Genomic DNA, 20777 nt, shown 5'->3' on the forward strand with positions numbered 1-20777 from the left:
CTTGGCATGAACTCATTTCTGTAGCTTCTTCTCTCCCCTCCACCACACCCCCAGAAATCGTGTCTGTACAGATATAATCAAGTTAAATGAAGTCATTAGAATGGACCGATATGCTTATAAGAAGAGGGAGTCTGCTGGGATGGCTTAGTGGGCAAAGGCACTTGCTGCCGGATGACCTGAGTTGGATTCACATGGTAGAAGGAGAGAACCATCTCTCATAAGCTATCCCAAACCTCCACATAAATATGTGCCACGTGCACACAGAACCTCCACCCCATCCACAAAAATATAAATAAATATTTCTTAAAAGAAGGCTGTTTTGTGCTGGAGAGATGGTTCAGAAGGTGCTTACTGTACAAGTCTGACAGCTTGAGATCAGATTCCTTGAACCTATAGTAATCCCGGACCCAACAGCACATGGCTATGACCTCAGCACCATTCCTATGGCCAGACAAGAAGTAAAATGAGAGAATTGCCAGAGGTTGAGGGCAATTGAGCTAACCTGGGGTACACAGTATAGCAACAAACAAGGTGAGAGATCTTGCCTCAACGAGGTACAAGATGGAGGTTTTTCTCAGACTGTCATACACACATATCCCATGGCACACCTACGCCCTCATACATGAATATGTACACACATAACTTTTTTTTTTTTCCGAGACAGGGTTTCTCTGTGTAGGCCTGGCCCTGGAACTCATTCTGTAGACCAGGCTGGCCTCGAACTCAGAAATCCGACTGCCTCTGCCTCCCAAGTGCTGGGATTAAAGGCGTGCGCCACCACCACCTGGCATAATTTTTTTTTTTGAGACAGTGTTTCTCTGTCTAGCCCTGGCTGTCCTGTAAGTTACTCTGTGGATATGGCTCACCTACCTCTGCCTTCCAAGTGCTGAGATTAAAGGTGTGTGCCATCACGGCCGGGCTAAAAATGAATTTTTTTTTTATTCGTGTATTTGTTTGTTTGTTTGTTTATTTATTTATTTGTTCATTATTTATTATTTATTTGGTGGTTGGTTGGTTTTGGTTTTCAAGTCAGGGTTTCTCTGTATAGCCCTGCTTGTCCTGGAACAGTCTGTAGACCAGACTAGCCTTGAATTTAGAGATCTGCCTGCCTCTGCCTCCTGAGTGCTGAGATTAAAGGTGTGTGTCACCACCTCCAGCAAAAAAAAAATTTTTTAAAGGGAAATGTGCACTCAGACACCCATGGGGCAGATAGCATATGAGTGGGGAGCAGAGGCTGAAGTAATGGGTGTACAAGCCAGAGGAGAAGACCATGGGAAGTACCAGGAGCAAGGCCTGGGACACTTTCTCCCTGGTGGCCTTCAGAAGGAACCAACTGGCAAGTCCTTTGTTTTGAACTTTCCTTCTTAAGAACTGTGAGCCAGTAAGCCATTGTTTTAAACCCTCGTTTGTGTCCAGTTGTCATGGAAGCTCTAGGGAAGCCATACACATTCAATCACATTGAGAAGCATGAAGGAAAAGATGGTGTCTCCATGTTCGAAACCACCCACCATCTCACTCTTCAACAGCCTAAACATTTCCGCCACCCCTCTCTCAATTCATTCACCTTCCCTTCCATTCCTCTTCTTCTTTTTAGATTCATTTATTTTATGTATGTGAGTACACTGTAGCTGTCTTCAGACACACCTGAAGAGGGTATCGGATCCCATTACAGATGCTTGTGAGCCACCACGTGGGTGCTGGGAATTGAACTCAGGTCCTCTGGACAAGCAGAGCAGTGCTCTTAACCACTGAACCATCTCTACAGCCCAACCTTCGATTCTTAAAAAGGTGTGAGAGAGTCTCTCACTTAAGAGAAGCCACTTCATGTCCTGAACCTTCCACAAGCTCACATACCTTCTTTCCACTTGTGCTCAGCCAGACCTTCTCCTTTTGCCCACACAGGATTAGGGTTTCACGTTCTCAGAGGCCCTTCTTTGTCCTGTCTTGTTTTTTCTCAGGAAGAAATCATTACCTGATCTCATCCTGTGCAAAAGCTCTCCATGGCTGACACTTTGCAATCTGTCTTCTGACTATAGTTCCCATAGAGAATGATTCTTTGGGGTAGCAAGATGACTCAGGTATTAAGAGTGCTCACTGCTCTTGCAGAAGACCTGACTTTGGTTCCTAGCACCCACATCAGACAGCTGCCTATTAACTCCAGCTCCAGGGAATTTGACACCCTCTTCTGGCCTTCACAGCCACAGGCATCTGCATGCTAGAAAAAAAAAAATCTCAAAAAACCCACTTACCTTCTCCCACTAATCTGAAGCTACCTGAGAGGTCCTTCCTTGCTACCTCCTCCAGAATCCTCACACCATCTCTCTGTCCTTCCCTTCATCATCCCACCCTGCACTGGCCCTTTCTGTCTCCCTAGCTGGCTCCAGTCCTATGCCTTTCTCCTCACGTACCTTCCATCCTACAGAGAAAACATTAGGGAGCTAGACTGGACACTCCTTGACTGTGTCCCCAAGCTGGTTACTTACCTTTCCTGAGCCTCTAGTTCTCTCACCTTGGAGCTCCCACTCTTTAGTAGAGTACTTAAGAAAATAATGGTAGGACTTCTCCAACACCCTTGACAAGACCTAGGATTTGGCAAACACAGAAACTCAACACAGGGCTTATGCAGGCAATTCTGCTGGTCAGAGTGCTTGACTGACAGGTTAGCTTAACAACGCCCCAGCTGGGTAACCGTCTGTGCCTCAGCTCTCTTGTGTGCAAAATAGATGGGATGGTGACAATGGTATCTGACTAGAGCTCAGTCTAAGATAGGCGCTCTGCTGGCCTCCCTCTGAGAAAGATTGCCAAGTGGCAGGTGGCATGTAGCAGCAGGTTTTGCACAAATGATTTCAGTTTCTTGACAGAAGAGTAACTGACTTGGGACTGAAAGAAAGATTTCCATTTAGCTCGTGTTCAGGTAATAAGTGTTGGGGAGGACACCATCCACCTTGTTGCCTGCTCTATTTCCCCACTACTATCCTTATAGCTGTATAACAAAACTTATAAACAAGTCACAGGAACTAAAGACATGTGTTGTCTTTGGCATGTGGTGCATGTTATGTGTCAATGGATGTTTTTTTTTAATTTACTTACTGAACATATGAGCAAATGAAAGAACTAAAGTGTTTAGCAAAAAAAATAAATAAATTTTTTTTAAAAAGATGTTTAGCATTGAACCCATGTGGTGGTTTGAATAGATATGGCTCCCAAAGATTTATCTGTTCCAATGTTGGGCCCACAGGGAGTGGCACTATTAAGACATTTGGCTTTTTGGAAGAAGTGTGTCACTGTGGAGGTGGGTTCTGAGGTCTCATGCTCAAGCTAGGACTAGTGTGGCTTACTGTCTCCTGCTGCCTGTGGACAAAGATGTAGAACTCTCATGCACTTTAACCACATTATAAAAAATTTTTTTAAAAAAATCCAAACCAAAAAACTCCCCATATTTGTAGGTTCTAGGAACTTAGGACATGGGTGTCTTTGTGTGTGTGTGTGTGTGTGTGTGTGTGTGTGTGTGTGTACCATGCCTTCCTGAACGCTGCCATGCTTCTTGCCGTGACGATAATGGACTAAACCTCTGACACTGTAAGCCAGTCCCAATTAAAAGTTTTCTTTTATAAGAATTGTCATGGTTGTGATGTCTCTTCACAGCAATAAAGCCCTAAGACAGCCGAGTTTTGGTGGACAAGGTCTGTAGCTTAGTGGTGAAGTATGTACTTTCTATATGAGAGGGTCTAGTTTGATCCCTAGTACTGTAAAGAAACAACAATGACAATAAAAATAATTGATTAATAATTAAAAATGCCAGAATGAATTCAGGGAAGGAAACTACCACAAAAAGAAGTACTAGAAGCAACCCAGAGGATGTTTATAAACTCTCTCTGATGTCCCCTAAAGTGATGGCAGGTTAAAACTTGCCACAGCACCAGGAATTCTTCAGAGCAGCCACCTTGGGGCTACCAGCAGAACTCCTTTTCCCTGCCTAGACAGATGGGCTAGGGGATTCAACTAAGAGTGCCCCTGTTCAGAAATGCAGGTCTGATCTAAGCATCAGGCAAAGTGGAGCTTTGGGGAGTCTCTTTAGGTTCTCTGCAGGCCCAGACCTGCCTAGGAGTGTTAACCCTTTGATTCAGAGTCCTTTTGTGCATTTTAACTTAAATGGTACTCAGCCTGAGGAAGCCATTACCACCTGTTTGCAAAGGCTGTGGAGTCTTAGCTACTTTCATTTTAACCTTTTAGCCTCCTCTTTTATTAACATTTGTCAGCTAGTAATGATACCACTGCTGACCTAGTGACTTAGTTCTCTTTGGCACACACACACACACACACACACACACACACACACACACAAAGACACTCATGTCCTAAGTTCCTAGAACCTACAAATATGGGGAGTTTTTTGGTTTGGGTTTGTTTGTTTGTTTTAATGTGGTTAAAGTGCTTTTGCTGGTATGGGTAAAGTTATAGGATTAATTAAAACTGAGAGACTGACGTTGGACATGGTGGTGCACTTGAGAGGCAGAGGCAGGTGGATCTCTGTGAGTTCCAGAGGCAAGCCTGGGTCTACACAGGGAATTCCAGAACAGACAAGGCTGTTACACAGAGAAACCCTGTCTTAAAAGACAAAATCAAACAATCCAACAAACAATCTAAGAGACTGCTCTGGACTGCTGAGGAGGGACCAATCTAATTGCAAAGGCCTTGGAAGGAAAAGAGATTCCTAGGAGGGAAGCTTTGGTCTGGCCATTACTGGCTATTACATGAAGGGACCTAGGTACCAGAGAGAGATTCTGAGATAGCGGTTCCCTCTGATGGCCAACAAGAAGGAGAAATCTCAGCCATAACTCTGCAGAGACCTAACTGGCCTTTGACCTTCCTGTTTTCTGCCTTGAGATAGACCCTGATCAGAGAAACTAGCCAAGCCAACCAGGGCCTGAGGTGTCTAGTGCTGCAAAATACTGAGTGGATGCATACTGAGGAGGGTTGTGCATGGGGAAATCCTGGTACATCAGCAAAGAACACTTAACATCCCCAATAGGCATAAGTTATTTTTGCTGCTGTGGAATGTTGTCTCTGGCCAGGACATGGCAGTTCCCTCTTGAAGTCTCAGCATTTGTGATGGCTGTATGAAACCTGTAGAAGCTTCATGGGTTCTACTGAAGTTCTGTCATGGGTAGGGGCTTAGGGAGCCCCACCCTTCCTTAAGGATAGAGACATTGTTAACAGCTGCTAAAAAGTGGGGCTTCTTAGGCTCTGCCCCTTGAGATTTTATAGACTGGTAAAGATTGGTGAGGAACTCAAAGGACCCGTCCTTCACTGAGGATTTACAGGCACTTAACTGTTGGTAGGAGAGATTTCTTTTTCTCAAAAGTATGGTCACCCATAGTTTGTCCATGCTCCTGTGAGTAACCCCAGTAAAACCTGTTGGCACACTAAGTTACACTTGGATGGACTAGTCTGTTTCTGTCTTTGGTGGCCTGTCTGTGGCAAGCATTCATTTTGTCCTCTCTCTTCAGAAAATGTTCCCACAACTGCTGTATCCTCAGTGTCTAGTAATCAACAGACCCTCAAAGTAGCCCAGGATACGAGGCTCTCACTAGGTCTTGCTTTGGACTCATTATTTGTGGCAGCACCCAGCATCCTCAGTGGATCAATGGAAAAGCTTTTGAATAAAGAACTCTAGACATTAGGCTGAGTGAGATGAGGAACAGGGGCCTCTGACCCAGGACTTATATTCTGATGGATATGTGGCTGGTGTTCCTAGAGGACAACACACAGGAGTGGCTGTTCTAGAGGTGAGTAGGCTGTCTGGAAGAGTGTGTGTGCAAGAGGATGGGCAAAAGTACAGGGGAAGGCTGTCTCTTTGTGCATGTGGGTATTGGTGGAAACCTCAGGAGTGTGGTGGCTGTGAGTGGAAAAGCATCCTTCTTGGGCTCATTCTTGATCCATCCAACCTGGAAAATGCAGTAACATCTAAAGAGTGCTCCTTAAAGGAATGAGTCCTCCCCCTTGCCCCTCCCCATCCCCCAGGAATGGAATTCTCTGTAAGAAAGTGCCATGTTTCCCAGAACTTTTTAGGAATGTTATATCTGAAATGATAGAGGCCTGTTTGGGGGGAAATTACTTTAAGTTTGGCTCTCTGTAACTTTGTGAACCCTGGAGACATTTTCCTATCTGCTGCTTTGTTCTTGGTTTGAGAATGGCCTGAAGCCAAGTGCTCTTGGTTAAAAGATGAATGAAGGACAGGCCCATTTCCAGTAAAGAATCCTGCCCAGAGGAAATGAGACAAGGCAGAATCCTGGGATCAGAGATTGGAAGTCTTTGACAACCTTGGATTATACCAGAGGAAGAATTGCCCAATGGTTAATGACTCCATAAATAATTATTGATTGAGTGCCTGCCCTGTGCCAGGTCCTAGGCTAGCCCTGAGGCTACCCACTGCACTTTGCAAAGGTAGAGCTAAGAAACAGCTTGCTAACCCTCAAGCCAATTATTGTTCCTCACTCAACTCCCTGTTCTTTCCTCTGAAGTCTCAGTCAGGTTTTATCACTCCAGGCACTCACACAAACCACAGCCAACAATCCATCCTCAGCTACCCACCCTTAGTTATCTTTCCTCTTGGTTAAGCACTCAGTAGGAGTGTATTCTACAGACTCCCATTTGAAGTCACACTCTGGAGGGGGAGCTCTTTGTAAGAGTGTCTTCCTGGGTATTTCTCCCAAAAGGGCTGGTGGTTTAATAGTGAGCTGAACTAAGTGAGGTCTTACCAGTCTTCTTTGTAAAGCAGTCTAGGTAGACCAGAACAATAGCTTCTAGATTCCTGTCTTCACCAGCTCTGGTCATGCCGTAGGCTTTCCCCTGTTACTGCTTCCATGCTTACTCTATCCCTCACCAGTGCAGTGTGCCTTCTTGGGGCTGGAGAAGCTGTTCTGTGGTTAAGAGTACTTATTCTTCCAAAGGAACTGGGTATGGTTCCAAGCACCTACATGGCAGCTTACAACTATCTATAACTCTAGTTCCAGGGGATCTGATACCATCTTCTGGCCTTCTTGAGCACTGTACACACATGGTGCACATCTATACATGTAGGCAAAACACTCATATATAGTAAATAGAACGAATACATCTTAAGAACAAACAAAAAAAAAATGTGACTTTGGCTGTGTTGCCTGCTTCTTTGATTCCTGAGAAAACTCCTGACATTCCTAGGTTCAAACAAACAAACAAACAAACAAACCTTCTATTGTCTTTTGGAGAAGTTTATGTTTTCACTCCTTTTATTGTGATTGTTGTTATTATTTTCTGTTTCTTTTTTTTTAAGACAGGGTTTCTCTGTGTAACAGCCCTCTGTCCTGGAACTTGTTCTATAGACCAGCATGGTCTTGAATTCGTAGAGATCAGCCTGCTTCGGCTGCAGCATGCAGAATGCTGGGATTAAAGCCAGCACTTCCTTTTGAGGTTCTCCTTGTTATAAACTTCAGTGGAGGGAACTGTGTCAGCTTCCTATTTGAACTGACTACAACTTTGTTATCTCTTTAACCATTGACGTGTTGGCCTCCTTTCCCAGCCCTGGCCTCATGAATAGCAGGGCTCTGGGCTTTTTGTTGGAAGGATAAACAAGGGAAGGAGAAATGACCCATGTTAATTGCTCAGAAATACAGACAAGATTTCCAGTGAGGTCACTTCCATTTCTCTAATGTAGACCAGTGTCTTAGTTAAGGTTTTACAGCTGTGAACAGATACCATGACCAAGGCAACTCTTATAAGCAACATTAATAGGGGCTGGCTTACAGGTTCAGAGGTTCAGTCCATTATCATCAAGGCAGGAGCATGGCTACATCCAGGAAGGCATGGTGCTGGAGGAGCTGAGAGTTCTACATCTTCATCTGAAGGCAGCTAGAAAACTCGCTTCCAGGAAGCTAGGTTGAGGGTATTAAAGCCTTTGTCTACACTGACACACAGCTATTCCCACAAGGCCACACCTCTTAATAGTTCCAGTTCTGGGCCAAGCATATACAAACCATCACAACCAAAGACCCAGCTCTGAAACCCAGTGACTCTGAGAATAAACACAACTCTGGTAGTGAGCAAGTCAGAACAGTGCCCATTTCCTGAGCACAAAAATCATGGCAGACCCTATTTTGATCTTTTCTCTGTAGCTCTCAATGCCTCTGCCCTAGGGACAGCACAGGCAGGATAACCTGACAGGCCCCTCCATGCAAAAGAGTGATCTGAGGTTCAGCATTCTGACCCCTCCCCAGCCTTCTGGCAGAATGTGCCTCTTATCCTATAGGGACAGCATTCTCTACTGCAGAGAGTGGCTGAGAAGTCTACAAGAACTCTGTAATACCATAAGAACAGCCCCTGCTTTCAGAAGAATGAAGCCCAGCTCCTGAGGAACAGGCTAAAACTCAGCAGCTGGCCTGTCCCTTGGGTGTAGACATATGCAAACCAGATGTAAATAATCATGTGATTCCAGTCAGGCTCTCAGAGGTGATGAAGGGCTACAGAGCCAGACAGAAGCAGCTTGCTGGATGAATTGCTGCAACTTAGAAACTCTGGCTGGAGTTAAGCAGCACCTGTGTTGCCCAGACCCTTTTCTTTCCATCCTCTTTATATGTGGCTCCATCCACCAAGTGACAGTAGCAATTGCCCTTGTGCCTTACTGAGGCTCAGGAAAGCCAGTTAGCTGGGCCAGAAAGGGAGAAACTGGAAAGTGATACGATCACCCTCCACAGGAAGCTGTCAGCTTTAAGCAAACCTCCTTTGTATAGAAGCAACAGCTGGAAAGCAGCTGCCAATTACAGGGTAATTCTGATGGGGTGTTTCCCAGACACACAAGGTGTGGAGCTCTACAGTCGGGGTTGCTTGTGTCCTCCCATGTGTGGAGCTTTGAAATTTTCTGTGAGACCAAATAGACACACAGTAATGGCCAGGGTATGCCAGTAAAAGAAGTGACCCAGGGGCTAAAATCATGGCTCAGTGGTTAAGAGCACTTACTGCTCTCCAAGAGGACCCAGGTGAGTTAAATGAGGGCATTTTACATCCAAGGTGTGGTTGAGGAGAAGGTTTTTATTGCAGATATGAGGGAGAATACAGCCAGAGGCATCTGCAGTTCAGAGGAGGGAGAGAAAATAGTATGAGCAACATGGCCAACAGACTGAACCCAGCCATGAGAGAACAGCCTGTGAGGGAGTGACAAAGGAAGAGAAGAGAGGCAAGAGGGGACCAAGAGCCAAGAGCAGAGGACCAAAAGAACCAAGAGAACTATAGGAACCAAGACAGTGCATGGCCAAAACGGCTGGGTTATATAGGAATGAGAAGGGGGAAGGGCTGACAGAAGGGAAGAAAGGCCCCTAGGCAGGTGAGATTTGGGGTAGTGAGGAGCAGGGAGCCACTGATGCTGCAGGTATTGAGTGAGCCTTTGCTATGCTAATAGACACCTCAGTTAGACTTTTGTCCCAGGTTTCTTTGCAACCTGACACTTAATTCAGTTCCCAACCCACATTAGGCAGCTTGCAATTGCCTATAACACTAGTTCCAGATTCAATGCTTCCTGGCCTCCAGACACATATGTGATGTACAGCAACTACTGAAGACACAAACACATACACATGAATCTTTTTTTTTTTTTTTTTAACACACCCCCACTTTCTGGCTAGCCTGAAACTTGCTAGACCAGGTTGGCTGTGAGCTCATAGAGGTTCACCTGCCTCTGCTTCCCAAATTCTGGGATTAAAGGTCTGTGGCACCACGACTGCCCCATCCTGTCATAATACACACACACACACACACACACACACACACACACACACACACACACACACACACAGTGTTGCCTGCCACTGTAGGTTCTCTGTTAGCCCTGGCTGTTCTTGAACTCACTTTGTAGACCAGGCAAACCTCAAACTCAGAGATCCACCTGCATCTGCCTCCCAGGTACTGAGATTAAAGGCATGCGCCACCATGCCTAGCTAAGTTACTCTAAAAGCAGTCACTTTAAAAGTCTACCCAACTTTCTACACAGTCAAGCCAGGATGTCAAACCAAACCACACCCCTTTAAAAACTGCCCTAAATGGCAGACTTAATCAACATCTGCCAGATTTTGCCATCACTGGCTTTCCTGATTTTTTGCTCACACCCTCAGGCTAGGTGCTCTGGGATCATCAGCCTGAACTTACATTGTCCAGAACCATATCAGTAAGACTCCAGTGAGCCAGGGCCCCAGGAAGGACAAATGGCAAAAGCCCAATCTGTTACTCTATGAAGTCACATAGGACTCTCTGTGTCTACTTAGCCTACCCCTGTCTTCCCCTTGATCAGGAACCTGGCACACCTGAGCCACTCTTATCTTTATCACTACCTAGCCTGTCCTTAAACCTTTACCCAAGGCCAGGGAGATTGATGGATCCCCTCTGCTGGAGTAAGCTGGAAACTAGAAGCTGTGTTTAACTCCTCTGAGTTAGACAATTCAAATTTATTCTCGTACCTCCTACCTGTTGGCTCAGTTGTCTTATCTGTGAACCACAATCATAATTCTGAGCATAGGAGGAAAATGCCTTGGATTGTTGGGGAGCCACGTGATACTTCCCCACTCCCTGGGACCCTCTAACTTCAGTTCAGTGGCCAGATAACCCACTTCCTCTTCCTCTGAGCATACCCAGGATTTAGTTCCTTCCTTTTTTTATTACATTGAGGAGCCTGGTATCCAGGCAGGATGTGTTTCCTTTTGCAGGTGGGCTTCTCCAGAGGTCTCTAAGCAACTAGATTTACTGCTGCTTTTCCTCTCTGCTGATTGGCTAGAAGAACAAGCTCATGCGCCTTTTGGGAAACTCTGCAAGTTTCAGCTTAACCCTGTGATGGGAAGCAAGAGAGCTCAGAGCAGTAATACCCAGAAATCAGGGACTATGGTAACTTCCCAACCAGAAAAGGCATGCCTTGGCTTGGTCACTGGGCTCTGTTCTCTTGTATTATAGATTTCCCCTGGTCTCAGGGACTGTGAGCTATACCCTACCTCTCTGAGCCTCCTTTATTGAGAGAGGCAGCTTCTCCCTCCCTGGAATAATTTCTACCCAACTCTGCCCTCCTCTTCACCATCAGACAAGAGCAAAGAAAGGGACCTCAAATCTCAATGTGTAGCCCAGTGTGGTCCCAGTCCCAACAGCTTTCCAGCACTGAGTGTCAATCCTCAGAGACTATGTACTGTTATTAGCCTGCCTACTGAACAAATGGGGAGCAAGCTGAGTCATGGAGGAGCTAACTAATGTGACTAAGGAGGAGGGGGATTAAAACTCAGGCCCATGGTAGAGCGCTTGCCTAGCATACTCAGTGCCCTGGGTTCAGGATTGAGCATTGAAAACAAGAAAAGAATCAAACCAAACTGAAACATACTTGCAAGCACACGCACACACACACACACATCTGTGGGAGTCACAACATTTCCAAACCCAAGTCCAGCTATTTCCTTCCTCACTGTACCTTCTAGGAATGTTTCCAAAGAAATATGCAAATTGACTCATTGACTCTTTGGGGTGCTCCAGAGTTGAAACATCCATTTGCATTTCAGTGGAAAGAGGGTTCTTGCTCATCTATTTTTTGTCCATTTTGGTCTCGAAGGCACACGGGATTCCCAGACAATGAGATATACAGGGTGTCCCTGAAGGCTTTATGGCCAGAAGCAAAATGATCCAGGAAGAGACAAGAATGAAACTCAGTTCAGCTCAACTTAGTTGTCCAGTGTTGGTTCAGAACTTCTAGAGTCTGACACCAGGTCGTTTATTTTAGTCATGTTGAAACAAAGCATAATTTTGGAAAAAGTTTTCTGATGACAATGAACTCACTCTGTATGTACAACAAAGCTTAAGACATGTTTACATTGAAACTCTTTACAAACTACGTATTTCTTCTCCCTTACAGATAGGTACTGTTGACTCAGAAACAGGGCTCAAGATTTAAGGTCTGGGGAGAATGACTGATGTAAACACAATGTCTGTGGGAGTCGAGATAGGCCTGGCCTGAAGATAACATGAAGTCACTTAGGGTGCTGTAAACTGCAAGTACCACCTCTCGTAAGGATGGATTTATTAAACTTAGAGGCAATGCTCAGGATTTAGGAGGAAAGGGTATGAGATAAACAAAACATAATTTCTGGGTGCTATGGGTAAAACCTATCTTTACAGATTACAAATGATCACCAGATTATAAACCACATCCTTTCTCAGCACTCCTGGAGGAAGACTAGTAAACATCTCATTTCTTTTAAGGGTTAAGTCTATTTAACTTTCCCTGGCTCATGTGTGTGTACAAGAATCTTTGCCCTTAAAGGTCCTTTCCTCAGCACAGAGCAGATATATCCCTAGACTCTGCAAGTGACACTAGAGAGGCCCGCTGAGCTCTAGATTTCTAGGCTTTGGCCCAGACCCGCTGAGCTGGCCTTTTGGGATAACAAACCTACCTGTGCACCATGGAGAATCTTTTCAGTCTAAGACTCCAATGAGTCAGGATCCCATGAAGGCCCCAGAAAGAGTCAAATGGGTTTGTGACTGTGCTTGCATTTAAGCAAGGTGAGTCTCCCCTGACTTATACCTAAGGCCTTCATATCCCCAGGCCCAAACAATTGTCTCCATGGCCTTGCCTATGCTAAGTATGGTGGGATCAGTGTGCTCTGAGAAACTCAGGCTAGATTTTCAGACAGAACAAGCTTTCAGCAGGAGCCAGAACCTGAGAACACACATATTTCCATGGATTGTTCTCTCAACCTTTCTACCTCTGTGAAGCCAGGGTTTTCTTTTTTATTTTTGTTCTTATTGTTTTAGACAGAGTTTTGTGTAGCTCAGGCTAGCCGTGGAGCTGGGGATTAGTCACATGTTACCAAAGCACCATGCTTGGTGGCTCCTCTTTATTATGTGTTCAGGGACATTCCCTCATGCTTGCTGACATGTTAGGGACATTCCTTAATTGTCAGCTGAATCAATAAATTAGCGGCAGAGAAGATAGACTTGTTAACAGCTAGCAGTAATCCAAGTAGAAGGGTGTAAGTGCTAAATGGTAGTGGGATGTGTCACAGCCAGCAGGGATGGAAGGGGACAGACATTGTATCCCCAATACTGTCACGGTGGTGTCCATGCTTCCTCCCTTCAAGTCTCTGTCCACTCAGAAGACATTAAAGATGGTATGTATACTGTCATACATAGATGGTGTATATATTGTCATACATATATGGTGTGTATACTGTCATACATAAATGGTGTGTATACTGTCATACATAGATGGTGTGTATACTGTCATACATAAATGGTGTGTATACTGTCATACATAGATGGTGTGTATACTGTCATACATAGACGGTGTGTATTCTGTCATACATAGATGGTGTGTATGTTGTCAAACATAGATGGTATGTATATTGTCATACATAGGTTCCTGTCTTCTTCTTCACACTGTGAGCAGTAACCCTTCCAGAACCTCCAAAGCCCTTTCTAGTCCCCTCTCTAAGAGCATCTGGCAGCCTCTCCTTCCCTCATCCAATCTCTGCCCTGAATCTGAAGGGAGCTTGAGCTTTTCTCCATCATTTGGTCATGAATGTCTATGTCATTAGACAGTACAGTGTTTAAAGTTGCCTAGTTTTAAAATATGTTTTCAAAATATTTAGTACATTTACTTATTTGTGTATGTATACATGTGGGTGGGCATACTTGTGCCATAGCATGTGTGTGGTACAGAGGACAACTTGCAGGAGTTGGTTCTCTCCTCCCACTGTGGCCATCCCAGGGATCACACTCAGGCTGTCAAGCCTGGCAGTCAGTGCCTTCACCCACTGAGTCATTCATCAGCTCCTGAGTTTGAAATTTCTGTGCCTGTACTATTCCTTAAGTGTATGTGTGTGTGTGTGTATTTTTTTTGATGATATTGGGGATTGAACCCAGAGCTTCATATGTGCTAGGCAAACATTTTATAATTTTTTAAATCTTTTCTACCTCCCTTTTTTTCTTCTTGTGGATTTTTTTTTTTTTTTTTTTTTTTTTTTTTTTTTTTTTTTTTTGAAACAGGATCTTATGAAGCCGAAACTTGAGTATGAAGCTTCATACTCCTGGTCTTCCAGTTTCTACCTCTTGAGTGCCGGATTATGGGTGAGCAGCCACATCTGGGTAGCTTTTTGTAAAGTGTGAGACAGGATCTCATTAAGTTGCTCAGGCTGACTGTGAGCTTGCTCTCTCTCTCTCTCTCTCTCTCTCTCTCTCTCTCTCTCTCTCTCTTTCTCTCCCCCCCTCCCCCGCCCTCATCCTAAGTAGGTTTGATTGTAGGACTGCACAGGATCAGGCCAGGGCTACTTTTAGAGCCTGGTTTTCAGTACTACTCTTGCCAGTTTTTTTTTTTTTTTTTTTTCCAGTCTTTGCTTGGTTTTCTAAGTCTGGTCTTTTCTCTTTGGCCTCTCCTAAGGAGTCCCCACCTACCACCTCTTAGACACATAAGTACCACTTCAGAGACCTAGGCTGGATGTCTACACATCTAGGCCAGGTACACATTCACACGCTACTGAAAGAAATCTGAAGCTCTTGCCACAAAGACCATCCAAGGCTCCTAGTTACTGAACCACGATCGGTCTCAGCTTGCCCATGTAAGATACTTTGTCATCAAACCAAACCTGCCTAAGCTTCACCTGCAACCACTGTCCAACATAAACCAAAATATAACAATGATAAAATTATTATAATAGACAAATTATTACCAGACTTACGATGTTTACTTTGAGCCTTTTTTTGTGTGTATTTAGCTTCTCTGTCATTTATTCTTCTCTGCACCCTCACGACACTGGTATTGCTCTCATCCTTTACAGCTGTAGAAACTGAGGCTTATAGAAATCAGAGATGTTTTCCCCAATGCCATAAAACTGCTAAGTATGAGAAGTAGAAATCTCTGGTCTGGTCAGATCTGCTCATCTTTCCATATCTCTGCTCCATTTCTTCCATGATCCACACTTCTGCCTGTTTCTTTCTGCTCCTGGCTGTCTCTGTCCCGACTTACGGCACTTTATACCAAGCCTTCAACAGATAGTCATTGGTGACCCACGATGTCACGTGACCCAGATATGTCACAGTCTGCCCTTCCTCTCTGCCCAGGATAATATGGGTAAGATGAGGGAAGGAGATATCTTCTGTAGTTAAACAAAGTATAAGGAGCTGGGGATATAGCTGGGTTTGGTTATCTTCCTCTCAAGAAAGCACAAGAATTCCATTTTCTCCTTTTTCTTCCAAGAGTAACTATTTTTTGTATTCTCTCTATGTGTTTTTGAGACAGTCTAACCTTCAATCTGAGATCCCCTTGCCTTAACCTCCCAAGTGCAGAGATTGCAGACCCCCCTATAGCAGCCATCTTAATGGGAGTGAGGAGGTGCACTCCTTAAAATTCATTCTAAACTGAGCCTAGACCCTGGTGTGCCAGAGCATTTATGGTGTGAATGTAGTAGTGAAGGAATCAATAGTTGAATCGGCTTTGCTGTCCAGTGTTTATTTCAATAAGGAAATCTCTGAGAGGTTAACACCTTGTCCTGAGTCAAAACCATGAACTGTTAGATTGCAAAGCTGCTACCCCCCACCCCCCAACCCCCCACCCCCGCCGCCATGGTTTTCCTCTGCCTCTCAGAGGATTTTGTTCCACCTACCAGATGCTCAATCCTCATTATGAGCAGCTCCTCCCAAGACTGAAGTTATCTGCTGCTTAGAGTCACTTCCATAGCCTGATTCCACTCTCCACAAGGTGATGAAATCCTAAGCATGAGGCCTGTTTGAATGTAAAAGCAGTGATCTGGCTCATAGTGGCCTGACAGTTGCTCTGGAGGCTCCGTTCAAGGCAGAAGCTTAGTCAGCTCTTCCCTTCTGTGCCTTGTGCTCACCCATGGAGCAATCCTTGCAGGCCACCATTGCAAGCTGAGCCTAGCAGGGCCTTTGTCTCTGGAGAGTTCCTTCTGGAAGGCTGCAGGCTAAGGCTGGGCTGAGTCACTTCCTCACTGTAATTCTCTCCTAATACTTTTCCTTTCTCTCGAGCTTTACTTGGCACCGTCTGGGCGTGGACTATCTGCGGAAGCACAGGTGGGTCAGCTGAGCTGTCTGCCCAGCTCACACACAGAAGCCAAAGGAGAGGCAGGTCTGTTGTGCTGCCCCTGAAGCTTGCATCGTAATGCCCCCAGCAGGTTGGTTCTCTGTGAATGGGAATCCAGCTCAAGGCTTTGAAGCAAGAGTGGGGGCTGTGGAGCAGGTGCAGTGCAGGATGGAGTCTTGGGTAGAAATGAAGTGGGTGGAGGCCATGAGACTTTGGGTTCCAGGAGCTGCAGACTCACCTTTTCACAGGAAGCTTCCTTTCTTTGATCCCTGAAAGGACTGACCCCAGAAGGCCAAGTCTGAAGTCATGTCCTGTGTGACAGTGCTATGGTGGGAATATAGTTGCCCCCAGATGCTGACTTGTTAAGGGAAGCCCAAGTTTGGTTCCTCTAGTCTGTGAGACTGTGGATCGCTGTGTGGACAGTGTTTCCACACCCCTGTCATAGAGCTTCCTCCTGCCATGTGAGATCGGTCTGAGGAGATAACATAGCCAATGTGATAAATGATCAACAGACACATTTGTAAGAACAGTTGCTGTTGCATGCTGTGGTGAAATAAATCCAAATGCAAGACAAAGCACTTAGAGTAAACCCTGCCCTTCTTCCCCTGGGGGCCACCATTGCCACCCATGCCCCATCCCTTCTCCTTGAGCTCCCCTATGCTTGTTCTAGCAGCTCTGCATCAAGTGGAATGGTGCTCGTGGAAATCAGGAACTCTCCTGCCTCTCTAAACTCCTTTCTTTCCCTTGGCCCTCTCGCCTTCCTTCTCCTGTCGGAGTGCAGACCACAGGGCTCCCTTATGTGTTCAGCACCACCACCCCCCCTTTACCAATCCCCTCCACCTGGTAATGATTTCCTATGGAGTCTCCCAGGTGTCTCCATGGGGACATTTCCTGCTCCAATCTCCATGGCAACTCTTCAGGTTGCCATGGTGACGCTTAAGTGATTATTTGGAGACCCTTAAATAAATCACCCATAGTGGTATATGTTAGAAGCATTTGGCTCTGGTTCTTGTGTTGGGGGCCAGGATTGGGGCCCAGGCTTGCAGGCAGAAACTGGAGGGAGGAGGGGTCACAGCCTGTTTTCCTGAATCTAGCTCTATGAAGCACTCTCTCTGGCATGATTGTAATGGGGTCTTTTGTGAGGTAGTTCAAGGACAAGAGGTCTCTGGCTTGTGTAGTCCATGAATAGGGTGATTCTGCAGCAAAATGAGCACCTGGGCCACGTCAAGATGACAGTCACTCTCTTAGGAACCTCTACTCCTTAATGTTAAAGTCAGAAGGAGCTGGATCTTGAATTCACTTCCTTCCATGTATTTTGTGTGTTTTTATTTTTGGTGCTAAGGATGCAACTCAGGGCTTCCATGTGTTCTATAGCAGAGCCATGCCTCCAGCCTAATTAATTTTTATAGTTTTTTTTTAAAAAATAAATTATTATTCTGTGTATGTGCACAAGTGGAGGTCAGAAGACAACTTTATAGGGTTCATTTTTTCCCCTCCATGTTTATGTAAATTCTGGGGATTGAACTGGGTTTTCAGGTTTGTATAGCAAGCCTTTACCTGCTGAGCCATTTCATAAGCCCATGGCTTATATTCTTTTATTCTTTTTTCCTGTTTTAGCATTTATTATTTTATGCATATGGGTGTTTTGCCAGCGGGTGTGTTTGTACATCACATGTGTGTCTGAAAAGACTGGAAGGTGTTGGTCACCCTGGGAGTAGAGGTTGTTTTTTTTTTTTTTTTTTTACAATGAGGGTACATTTTATTTGTTATCGCTATCAATTATGAACATTGCCTTTTGGCTCTGGTCCTCAAATGTACACTCATAGTTTATAAAAATGTTGGTAATTCATTTTGTTTACAAATCACAAGAAACAATTTACATACAGAGCTAGAGTTTTTAGACTTTTCTCCCCAGAGGGCATTCATATCATTCATCTTTGATAAATTGCTGATGGAAATGCAAGGCAATTAAGTTGTGATGACCTTGGCAGTCAGGAGAAGCATTTTTCATCAGCATAATATCACTGCTTTTTTATATCCTGTATACAAGATAACATGTCAAACCACTATCACATGTCATTTCTTATCCTTCAAATGCATGTTAAGATTTTATTGCACACTGATTGAATTCTTGTGACAGCATACTGTTTATTAGGCCAAACTGAATGCTTTCTTAAAATGTTTACTTTTTTACTAAAATAAAATCCTAACAGTTGCCAAAAGTCAAAACAAGCATGCATGTATGCATTGACTTTATATCACTTTTTCAATTTTTGTTTTTTATTGGATATTTTATTTATTTACAATACAGATGTCACCCCCTTTCCCCATTTCCCCTCCCTAGAACCCCCTATTCTATACCCGCTCTTCCTTTATGCTTTTACACCATTTTGATTACATGCATGTATTCAGGTCAGTTCTAGGTTGAGGGTCCAGCGATACAATAGATGCAAATAGTCAAGGAACAAGCAATACAATAAACACAAATAGTCAAAGAAAAAGCAAGGCATTAAACCTAATTACATGAACACTCCCGTGATCACTGTTTTTAAAGGTTTATCAGGATGATCAAAGTATCTGAGCCTACTTCCCTGTCCTAGACCAAAGTACCTTCAGCCAGTCCTTATGTAGCCAGGCCTGATCTGAGGATGCTGGAGAATGTTTCAACTCTGGGTGGCCCTGTGCCTAGCTGTAAACAAAGTGCCCTGTTGGTAGTAAAAAGACAGTGGGACAGATGGTGGGAAAAAGGCCTATCTCAGCCCCTGGTATCAGAGAGTCTTTCATATTCTGGGCTTGACAAAGGTCAGGTTATGCCCTAACACACACAACGTTGCTGGGGTAAAATGAGACCAAGGACCACTCCAGAAACAGAAAGAAAGGAAAGAAAGAAAGGGAGAAAAAGAAAGAAAGAAAGAAAGAAAGAAAGAAAGAAAGAAAGGAAGGAAGGAAGGAAGAAAGGGAAGACAGACCTCAAATGCTTCATCTCTGGGCCTTTTGCTTTCTTACAAATGGTAGGCCTGAGGCGTGTGTATGTGTGTAGGTGACATTTAAATCAGACCACATTCTCTTAGCAATAGCAAGCCATTTGTGGTTGTTTGAACAGATATGGCCGCTATAGACTCACATATTTGAATGGTTGGCCAGAGGGAATGGCACTATTATGAGGTGTGGCCTTGCTGGAATAGGTGTGGCCTTGTTGGAGGAAGTGTGACATTGTGGAGGCTGTCTTTGAGATTATATATGCTCAGATATGCCCAGGGGGGACACAGTCCCCTTAGCTGTCTGAAGCTCAAGATATAGATCTCTTAGCTCAGAACCATGTCTACCTGGACACTGCCATGCTGTGTCCACCATGATGATAAATGAACTAAACTTTTGAAATTGTAAGCCAGTCTCAATTAAATGTTATAAAAATAGCTATGGTCATGATGTTTCTTCACAGCAATGAAATACTATCTAAGACACCATCCAATATATTCCTGGGCTGATGGAAGGGGTGACTGTCACGTGCTGAGTCACCAGCCAACACCTTTCAACTGACTATGTTCTCACCCGGTACCAGTTGAGTGTGGAACAATGTATATCATGGCCCCTTACTTTGTGGAATTAATCTAGTCCTTGTAGGACAATCATGGGCATGAACTGGTACATGACTTTAATTCTAGCTCTGGGGGACAGAGGCAAGAGGATCTCTGAATTCAAGCCCAGACTGCTAGTCTAAAAAGTTCCAAGACAGCTAGACTATACAGAGTAACTCTGTCTTGAAGGTGGTAATAATAATAATAATAATAATAATAATAGATTATAATATATCTAATATAATTATATAATACTATATAATATGACATATGGCATTATATATTAACGTATATGATATGTAAGTATAATATACTTATTATTATTTTATTAAGTGCAATAAAGAGAAAACTAGGAAAATTAATCTAATGCATTTATTTAACACATGTCCAAATGTCATTTTGCCAGCAGTCAACATAAAAGCTCATAAATGAGACATTTTATATTATTTGTCCTGATTTCAGAAATCCAGTGAAAATTCAGGACTCAATACCTCATCGACCAAGGTTGGCCACTCAGTTTCTCTACTCACCAAGGAAGTTTCCAGTAAATTCCTCTTGGGGCTTACACTGAACAGAATTCCAGTGTTAGGTAATAAATTTGTTAATGATATTGTCTCTATTAAAAAGAAAAAAATTCTTATTCATCTGGAGTCCACTGTTCCCTAATGAGCAGCACAGTTCCAAAATGGAATCACATTGGCATCCATGAGGTAGGTAAGGGAAGAAGACGCTTGGCAATTCTCTCTCACCGAGAAAATAGCAGCCTGGGACTTGAGACCTTGCAATGATTGTGGAAACCAAGACTACAAAGATCTCCAACCAGTTGGCAGCTTCCATTCATGGTATAGGACTCTCCTGACAGGCCTTGCTCAGAGGATCACCAGGTAGGATGACAGTCATATGCTTTGCTCAGATGACTAGCCCGCGTCCTCTGCTCAGTGCACATCCTCAGGAGTCAGTGCCTAAGAGGAGGAGACTCTACAGGGACAGCTTGGAAGCCAGAACACAACCCACCAGTGTCAGGAGGACCTCTCTCCTCAGCTTGATGGAGCCTGCTGTTGTGCAGAGCCTGTCTATGGGAGAGGGGTCCTGGATGCAGCAGCATG

At 44.3% G+C, this 20777-nt stretch overlaps 1 protein-coding gene across 1 annotated transcript in view; it reads right to left on the bottom strand.

The window, feature by feature from the left end:
- The window catches only part of Dlg5 (discs large MAGUK scaffold protein 5), a 130272-nt gene extending 114593 nt beyond the window's left edge, over positions 1 to 15679 (bottom strand). Inside the window, exon 1 of the mRNA XM_076931258.1 lies at positions 15657 to 15679. The gene's annotated coding sequence lies outside the window, so the exon portion shown is untranslated. The remainder of the gene's footprint in view (positions 1 to 15656) is intronic.
- Between the last annotated feature and the right edge of the window lie 5098 nt (positions 15680 to 20777).

The sequence above is a fragment of the Arvicanthis niloticus genome, chromosome 3, assembly GCF_011762505.2.
Source record: "Arvicanthis niloticus isolate mArvNil1 chromosome 3, mArvNil1.pat.X, whole genome shotgun sequence".
Classification (NCBI taxonomy): Eukaryota; Metazoa; Chordata; class Mammalia; order Rodentia; family Muridae; genus Arvicanthis; species Arvicanthis niloticus.